The 9,171-nt window shown below is 43.5% G+C and overlaps 1 long non-coding RNA gene across 1 annotated transcript; it reads right to left on the reverse strand.

Moving 5' to 3' along the window:
• Positions 1–5,135: 5,135 nt before the first annotated feature.
• Positions 5,136–8,340, reverse strand: LOC134730575 (uncharacterized). Its single transcript, XR_010112384.1, has 2 exons — positions 7,941–8,340; positions 5,136–5,329 (listed from the first exon to the last, which is right to left on the reverse strand). It is a non-coding gene; the product is annotated as an uncharacterized LOC134730575 (long non-coding RNA).
• Between the last annotated feature and the right edge of the window lie 831 nt (positions 8,341–9,171).

Raw genomic sequence — 9,171 nt, forward strand, 5'->3', positions numbered from 1 at the left:
GAAACCCTGAGCAGACAAAGCTAATTAGGCCCAATGAGTGACTAACCTTGCTTGATTTGTTAACATAAGCCAAACTTAGCTTGAGCAATGTCTTGCAAATACTTATGTCAAAGAAAAGCAGACCTTAAGCTCAACCAATTGGAAGCAGCCAGCAAAATTAAATTATATAACTAGGGACTTTCCAGAGGGATAGATCAAGTAAGGCAACTTTATAACTGTAACCAACCAAATATTTTCTTTGTATTACTTACAAATTCACTCTATAAAAGTCTGTTCTTGACACTTCAACAGAGCCCAAAAACCTCTTTCAGTTTGGCGCTTCCCAATTCATGAATTACTGTTTGCTCGATTAAACTCTTTAAAATATTATTGTGTTTCAGTTTACTTTTTAACAAGCTAACATTGATTCATATTATAAAAATCTGGTATTTTTTACAGTTATACAAAATCTGTATATTTTTATAGTTATTTTTTAAAAACCTGTATATTTTTTACAATTGGGACTGTATACAGACAAGTGTACTAACAATAGTTGGTAAGCTATAGAGTGGTATGCCTTTCCAGAAAGCAGTCAGGCAATATTTGAAAGCATTATAAGGCGAAGCATGGTGGCTCACACCTATAATCCCAACACTTTGAGAGTCTGAGGTGGGAGAATCGCTTGAGCCCAGGAGTTTGAGAACAGCCTGGGCAACACAGGGAGATCCATCTGTACAAAAAATAAAAAAATTAACTGAGCATGGTGGTGCATGCCTGCAGTCCTAGCTACTCAGGAGGCTGAGATGGGAGAATCACTTGGACCTAGGAGATCAAGGCTACATTGAGCAGAGATCGCACCATTGCACTCCAGCCTGGGTGACAGGGAGAGACCCTGTCTGAAAAAAAAAAAATAAAATAAAATAAAAAGTAGTACAAAATGATTTTGCAAGTTGACAAAATAAAAATAATTTAGATATATAATCCCATTCCCCCCAAAATTCCAAATTTTAAAAATAATTCATACAAGAATGTTCATGGCGACATTTTAATAGGAAGATGTTAGAAACAGCAGCTGCACATACCCAAATGCCCAACAGTGAGTGATGCCTACACCGGGTGACTGTAAATGTCACGCGAAGTCTCTCTTGTCTCTTACATGCACTGACTCAGCGAATAACAGCACCACCCAAACAGTAACCCAACAGAGAAACCCAAGAATTCTTCCTTTACCTTATTCCAGCCCTCTCCCATGTATTAGCTTCCCAACTTGTTTCTGCCTCCAATGTCACCCTCCTCCAACTCATCTTCCACAGTGGTGCCACAGCGCTAATTCTAAAATTCAAACCTCCCCGTCCCCCTCCCCACGATTGCCTATAAGTTAAAATCCAAACAGCATGGCGTCCAAAGTCCTCCAAGACCCGACCCTACCTACCAGTTTGTTTCTTCACCCTCACACACCCTATTCGCTAACCATCTGGACTGTTTACAATTCGACGAGTCCATCGTGCTCTTTACAACCCTGTGCTCTGCCTAGATTGCCTTTCCTGGCCTTCTCATCCTCCTGACAAAGTCTCCTCATCTTTTAACCTTAACTCAACTTTCAAGTCCTCATATACCCCTCCTAATGTAGCAGGGTTGAAAGACATGCACTTACACTAAGGTATGCAAAAATGTGTGATTTTATTTATTTCCTTTCTATTGTATTATTTCTGCTAATAATAGGGGTAGTGGAGTGGGAGCAACCCAACTTGTCCATTAAATGTAATTCTGTTTCTTTAGCTTTAAAACAGTTACTTTAAGGAAGACAGAGAACCTCCTCCTGAGACCAGAAGATCCAACATTTTATTAAACAATTTCTTTCCTTTCTTTTTCTTTTTTTTTTTTGAGACGGAGTCTCACTCTGTTGCCCAGACTGGAGTGTAGTGGCACAATCTTGGCTCACTGCAACCTCCGCCTCCTGGTTTCAAGCAATTCTCCTGCCTCAGCCTCTCAAGTAGCTGGGATTACAGGCACCCGCCACCATGCCCGGCTAATTTCTGTATTTTTAGTAGAGACAGGGTTTCACTATGTTGGCCGGGCTGGTGGTTTCAAACTCCTGATCTCAAGTGGTCTGCCCACCTCGGCCTTCCAAAATGCTGGGATTACAGGCATGAGCCACCGTGCCCAGCCAATTTCTTTCCTTTCAAAGGAACTCATGCACTTCCAACACTTCCCAAGATGGCATCTAGATGCAGAAAAATACGTCTCTTCATTCCAGTGAGGTGACATGCTTCAGATTCCTCCCTGGCTGTGTCGACATGTCATTTGCCTTAGCAGGTTTCTGAATATCCTGAAGTGGTAGCTGCTGAGATGTGGCTTGTCCAGCTTGGTTTGTTTTAACTATTGTGATGATATAATCAGCGGAAATCCAAGACCTCTGACATCCCGGGTTGAGAAGCCCCATATTCTGAAGCCTCCTCATTTCTGAGCCCAGGAAGCTTTTCTGGCCCCTATCCTTCCACTCTTTAGAGCCCTGCACTGAGGCTGCTGGAGCTTCTGGGTGTCTTCAGTGCTGTGTGCAGGCTGTAAGCACCTGGTGCACTGTCTCACACCCCTATATTTAGATTTGTCCTCTGCCAATGCTATTCTACTGTTCTTGTGTCATATTGGATGTGGTGATGTGATGAATTACCCCCAAATAATGTCCAAAGAAGCAGGAATCTACCCCAATATTCTGCATTGCCACAAAACTACCTGGGTGTTCTACACCCTCCTCAACTCTGAAGGAGGAGTCCAACATTCATCACTAAAAACTCTTGCCCTTTTTCTCCTCTCTCCTGGGTGCCTTCTGTTAGTGCTGGAATGGGTTTCTAATCTCCCTTCCTGATTTACAAGAGCCCTCTACATCAGTGAATATAAATCGCCTTAGGATCCTATTAAAATGCAGACTCCAATTCAATCATTCTGGAATCTGGCCTGAGAGTCTGCATTTCTAACAAGCTCCCTGGTGATGCCAACCAGGCTGCTCAATGACCACCCTTTGAGAAGCAAGCCTGATCAGTCCTCTTTCACGAGATTGTATTTACTTCCCCCACTCCACGTCTGCAGGACAATGATAGCAGGCAAGGTGCAGGGAAAGGAAATAGGTGATCAATGGGAAAATACGTCAGGAGGTGCTTCAGGAATGTCATCTCAGTTACTCAGACCACCGCCACCTTTTCCTCTCCCACTGGCACCACTGCTCCTTCTTGGGGACTCCTCACAGGCTATAGAAGTTTCAGTCATTGCCCGTGTATTTGATGATGTGTTTCTCCCAAACTATACTATCATTTTCTTGAAAGCATAGAGCAGAATTCCCAAACTGGTGGCGACAGGCTGCATATGGCCCCACAGATGTTTTATTTTACCATTACAGTGTTTTTAAAATATATAAGTTAGTGCCAAATGTAAAGCACTAATCCTCAACCCCAACTGCACACTAGAACCACCTGGAACACTTTCCGAAACATGTCAGTGTTTGAATCCCACCCCCTTAATGATTGAGCTTCAATCTGCCTGGGAAGGGTCCTAGATGTCAGTATCTGTTTATAGTAAGCTTTTTACTTTAGAACAGTTTTAGATTTACACAATTATTGCAAAGACAATACAGAGTGTTTCCATATACCCCACATTCAGTTTCCTCTCCTACTAACATCTTACATTAGTATACTACCTTTGTCACAATTAATAAACTCATATTTATACATTATTATTAACCAATATCATACTTTATTCAGATTTCCTCAGTTCTTCCCTGATGATCTTTTCTGTTCCAGGATCCCATCTAGGACACCACATTCTATTTATCTGGTGCGTCTCCTTAGGCTCTTCTTGGTCATCATAGTTTCTCAGACTTACCTTGGATTTGATGATCAAGACAGTCTTGGGGAGTGCTGGTCAGGTGTTTGTACAATGCCTCTCATTTGGGATTTGTTTCATGTTTTTTTCATGATTAGGCTGGGGTAGACATCAGTACTTTTTAAAAGATACCCTGGTTATCCTGACGTCCAGCTAGTATTAAGAACCATTGATTTTTAAGGATCTGAAGAATTCATGTATTTCTAGCACTTTGGGAGGCTAAGGTGGGAGGATCACTTAAGGCCAGGAGTTTGAAAGTAGCCTGGGAAACATAGCAAGACCCTGTCTCTACAAATAAATACAATCTGTGTTACAAGAAAAAAAAAAGAATTTGCATGAAATTTTAGACTTTGGCTTCGCTTGACTGTGGGGGGATCTGACCACATGGAGACTGCAATCTTCCATGGAAATAACAGATTGGCCATGAGAAGTGGCTGTCAGCACCCTCCAGTACTCCACAATTGGCTTTGCTATTGGCCCTCATCTTCTGAAATTCCACCACCCACGCAGACATTAACTTCATCATCTTTGATGCATAGCACCTAGCATGCTGCCTGACACTTGATGAGTGACTGACTGACTGACTGAATGAATGAATGAATTTATAAAGAATAAATGTGTGGTTACTGAAAATGGCAAACGTGTAGATTATATGATCAGAATAAAATACTGGGCAATGGGCCAGGCATAGTAGCTCATGCCTGTAATCCCAGCACTTTGGTAGGCAGAGGCAGACAGGATGCTTGAGCCCAGGAGTTCAAGACTAGCCAGGGCAACATGGCAAAACCCTGTATTTACTAAATGTGTATATTATATTTAGTTTTACTATATATTTATATTTGCTATTATATATATAATTAGCCAAATGTGGTAGCATGCAGCTATAGTCCTGGCTACTCAGGAGGCTGAGATAGGAGGATCACCTGAGGCTGGGAAGTCAAGGCTGCAGTGAACTGTGATTGCACCACTGCCCTTTATCTTGGATGATGGGAATGAGAGACCCTGTCTCAGAAAAATAAAATAAAATAAAATAAATACTGGGCTAAATATTGCAGATTGGTTTACTCAACGTTCATCCTAACCTTCTTCCTATGTAATAAAATCTTGAAAGCTAAAAACTGCATTTCCCAGACTCCCAGACAGCTAGGTCCCCTCTTGGGAAGGTAGGCTGGTGCAAAAGTAATTGCGGTTTTTGCCATTACTTTTAATGGCAAAAAGTAATGACAGACTCCTCACAAAACATGGAAGGAAAAATGAAGCCTCATGAGGAGGAAACCATGCATAGGGAGATGATTTTACTGGCAAACACGGGTGGAGACATTTGGTTATTCTAAAACCAGCAGCTTCCTGATTGGTGCAGAGGCATCGTGGCTGTGGGGCCCAGAAGCAGCCAGTCCTGTGGTGTGGTTCTGGAAAGCTGCTCTTGAAGCACAGCCTCCTCGAGTCTGCTCTTTCAATCTTCCCAACAATTTCTCTGTAAAATTACAAAATGATTTCTGTCATCGTCATTACTCATTTTGAAGGATACAATAATTGTGCAGAAGCTGCTAATTGCCTGCCTGATATCCATTCTCTTCTTCACTAACTTCTATATTTGGGAGGTATACACATGTCCTGCCTTTACAAAATGCTCTATTGCCATATTCCCTTGTAGAATGGAAGGCCAAGGAGATGAAATGGAAGACTTTGGACAGAACTTCTGGGAAAGCTCTTTAAAGCAGTCTACTAGACTGGCAAGCAGACATTCATTCTCCTCTTCTGACTTAGACATGGTATTTTTAGCTCCAGCAGCCGTCCTGTGAAGATGGGAGCACATGCTAAGGGCAGCAGAAAAGAAAGCCAGAAGGAGGTTGGATATTGATACCACCGTGGTGCCATCTTACCAGCCCTCGGCCACCTACCCCAGCCTTCCGGTTATGAGAAAGAAAAACAAAATTAGCTTAAGCTGCTATTATGTAGAGGTCTCAATTCCTAAGAGTTTAATGCATTTCCTTAAACACATATGCATGTTGCAGAATGCCCAGCTGGAAATTAAACTTTCTAAAAATTTATTAATTTATTTAGAGAAGGGGAATCTCACTATGTTGCCCAGGCTGGCCTCAAACTCCTGGGCTCAAGTGAACCTCCTGCCTCAGCCTCCCGAGTAACTGGGACTACAGGCATGTACCACCATGCACGGCTGAAATTAAACTTTGTGGGTGTTTTTCAGGTCTGGAAAAGGGGTACCAGAAAGTCAACTTGGCTTTTTCACCTGCCTAGTCCGATCTCTTTTGAGCCATCAAAATATCTCTCTCCATCTTCAGTGCTGCTTAAGGTTTCTGGAGACTTACCTGGGTAGCCAAGGCTGGGAGAGTGAGGAATAGCTCTATTATCTGGTAAGGAGATTTGTAATCAGCCCCTTCACATGTTTTCAGAAATCCAGACAGAGCCCTAGAGAGAGACTGGGGAAGGGAATGCAGTTGGGGCTCTAGATTCATGTATTTGTAGGGAGATTTCTAAATATTGTGTGTCTACTGTATGCCAGGCAGTGTCTAGGCACTGGGGTGCAGCAATGAATGAAAGATAAGATCCCTGCCCTCATGGAGTTTGCACTCTACTGGGGCCTCTGGAAGGAAGCTGAGCTGTGTTACAGAATCACCCCAGTTGAGGTGACTGTTCCGGTGAATATGGAGACAAAATCTACTCTCTGACCTCAGCCAGTGAGGGTGCTACAGCCTGCCATAGAGCCCTGCACTCTTTCAGAGAGGGTTTCTCTCCCAGGCCAGCTGTCACTCTAATCTGCCCTCCCCACTGTGATCCCAGCTGGACACATGGCTCACTGGTTTTTCTGTTACTTTGTAAGTGCAGATAAGAACTCTATCCCTCACACTTTGGGGACAGAACAGAGTAAGCTGGGGTACACTGAGCTTGGAGAAGGGGAAGTGTACAGGTCTGGCTAAATATTTATAAAATCTTGATTTTTTTTCCTAAGGACAGAAGTCAAATAGAATATATACACTGATTACAACCACTTATTCATTCATTCATTTTATAATGAATATAGAATATGACCAGCAATGTGCTGGGCACTTGATCTTATTCACTTCCACAGAAACCCTGGGAGCAAAGTACTGTTATCTTCATTTTACAAACAAGGAGATCAATGCTTAGAGAAGTGAATTATCTTGATTGGGTGCTGTAAGAAATCAAAATAGATCTATCTGAGTCTAAGGCTGCATTCTTTCCGCTTCATTATTCTGCCTCCCCCATGCCAGTCTGCAACTAAAGACACCGTGTCCTAGAGAATGTTGCCAGTCCTTTTTTTTTTTTTTTTTTTGGAGACAGAGTCTGTCTCTGTCAACCAAGCTGGAGTACAGTGGCATGATCTCGGCTCACTGTAACCTCCGCCTCCTGGGTTCAAGCGATTCTCCTGCCTCGGCCTCCCAAGTAGCTGGGATTACAGGCGCCCACCACCACACCTGTGACAGTCTTTATCAAGCAAACCTTGCAAATCCAAAGCATAGCCACAGCAGTCACTCAGCAGTTGCTGAAAGCTGAAGTAGCCTTTCCAGCTTGGAGGAAGGCACAGGAGCCATTATGAATCTAGGAATTTAGTACTTTTCAGTAGATCCTTCTGGAGAGTATATCCAGCCATAAGAAATACTTGACAGTGCAATAAGAATATTTGCCTTTGCTATTTTTGTCATTTACATAACCTATTCTTGCTGCGGAGAGGGCATAATGCCAATTACTGCTTCTCTAAAGAGAGAAAAACGTTTTCTTTTGCCATTTTCACCTGCTCAGTCTTTGACTAAGACTGTGCGGTCTTCAGCAATATCTGCCAGTTAATGGAAATGCAGTCTAGGGGAAATTGGAGAAGAAAAGGAGTTGCCAGAAATTTTTTCCAGACCACTGGATCTTCCTAGAACTAATTAGCTTGAGGCATGTGAGGAATAGAGATTGTGTACGTCTTATGGTCAGTAGGGGTATAGGCTAGGCACCAACTGTTGCCCTTCCCAGGATGAACGCACTTCCTCCCCCAGACAGAATCAGCCTCTCCCTCTGCCCGCACCACACTGGGAACATATCTCCACATTCACACTTACCACACTTGAGTTTACGTCTGCCGCCTCAGGATCAGGAATGCTGTCTTTTCATCTGTCTCCATATCAAAACTCAGTGTTGGTGGCAAAAGACAAAAACTAATTCAAACTGGCTTCAGCCAAGAAGATGGGGTGGGAGGAGAAAATCTATTGGCCCATGTAATTGAAAAGTTCGGGGCTAGGGCCAGATTGATAGCAGCTCTAATAATATCTTCAGAATTCCATTTTTCTCTGTCTTAGTTCTGCCTCCCGCAGTGTGGGTTTATTTTAGGTACTATGTAGTGGCTCCTGGCCATTCCAGGCTCACGTCACCATTTCGGTAAGTAACCTCAGGAGGAAAATATCTCCCTGGTACGTCCCACTTAGGTCCTTGGTTCATTGCTATTGGAGGAACCTGAGTGACTCAGTCACTACATGAATCGCTAGCAAGAGGAATTCAGTGCCGTGATTGGCCAGCCCTCAGTCACGTGCTCCAGCCTGGAGCTGGGGGTGGAGCCTGTCTAAGCCAAGCCGACTAAGCAGGGGTGGATGGGAGTGGCTCCCTAAAGGAAACTCAAGGGCTGCTGCCAGAAGAAAAGGTGGAGTGGATGATAAGTGACCAATATGACACATGTTCCCGCAGCGACCCCACTGCCAAACAGGGCGTGGCACACAATAGGAACCCAGAAGTCTTTATTCAGTTTATTGTTGAAGAAGGAAGTGCTGCCAGGTGCAGACTTGGGCTTAACGCGTTCTCTGATTCAGGCATTGCTGTATAGATGGTGTTGGTAAGAGATGCCCATCACGGCTTTCTCTGCTCTCTTACTACTCTTCTCTGTGTTTCTGACTTAGCCTGGTAAGTTGCACTTGATCCTGGGTACCTTCCTCTGTTTCACAGCATGCCATGTATTTTCCAATCATGACTAGTCTATCCTCTGTCAACTGAGAAAGAGCTCTCTAGAAGGCAGGGCCCAAGTTTCCTCCCTCCTTGGTCTACAGAGCTCAACTGGAACTGAGCTGCCTTGAGGAAACATGAGTTGGGCCAGATGCATTGTTACACCAGGATGAAGGACAAGAAGCAAAGGAATGCCAGAACTGAAATTCTATCCTACAGAGCTCCCATTCCAAACAGCCCATGACCTCTTTTCCACAATTCATCTGGATGATGTCCTGAGAATGAATCCAGTGGCCTTTCAAGATGGCAGCAGTGTATAAATAGTTACAGTGTTGCTGGTAAATTTCCGTCTCACAGTAT

Source organism: Pan paniscus, chromosome 5 (assembly GCF_029289425.2).
Source record: "Pan paniscus chromosome 5, NHGRI_mPanPan1-v2.0_pri, whole genome shotgun sequence".
NCBI lineage: Eukaryota > Metazoa > Chordata > Mammalia > Primates > Hominidae > Pan > Pan paniscus.